This window comes from Octopus bimaculoides, chromosome 30 (genome assembly GCF_001194135.2).
Source record: "Octopus bimaculoides isolate UCB-OBI-ISO-001 chromosome 30, ASM119413v2, whole genome shotgun sequence".
NCBI lineage: Eukaryota > Metazoa > Mollusca > Cephalopoda > Octopoda > Octopodidae > Octopus > Octopus bimaculoides.
In genome coordinates this window covers 136967-137198 of record NC_069010.1, presented here as the reverse complement: position 1 = coordinate 137198, position 232 = coordinate 136967, and the positions used below count along the sequence as shown (strand labels likewise).

Below are 232 nucleotides of genomic sequence, written 5' to 3'. Positions count from 1 at the left end.
GTTATTTGATGTAATGGAGGGTAACAAGAAGCAGTTATCTGCTAAGTCTGACGAAAGTAGGTGAGAAAAAAAAGATGCATCAGTTAAGAAGGGAGAAGAAGGACTTAGAAAAGCAGTGGAAAGCTGACCAGACCCAAGAAGAAGGAAGGTTTGCTAGCCCTGTTTGAAGATCTACAGAAAAAGTGTTGTAACATACAAAGAAATATCAAATGGATTGAAAGAAGAAACGAGA

At 37.9% G+C, this 232-nt stretch overlaps 1 protein-coding gene across 1 annotated transcript in view; it reads right to left on the bottom strand.

The window, feature by feature from the left end:
• The window catches only part of LOC106870313 (E3 ubiquitin-protein ligase MIB1), a 16639-nt gene that overhangs the window by 701 nt on the left and 15706 nt on the right, over positions 1-232 (bottom strand). The window lies entirely within an intron of this gene.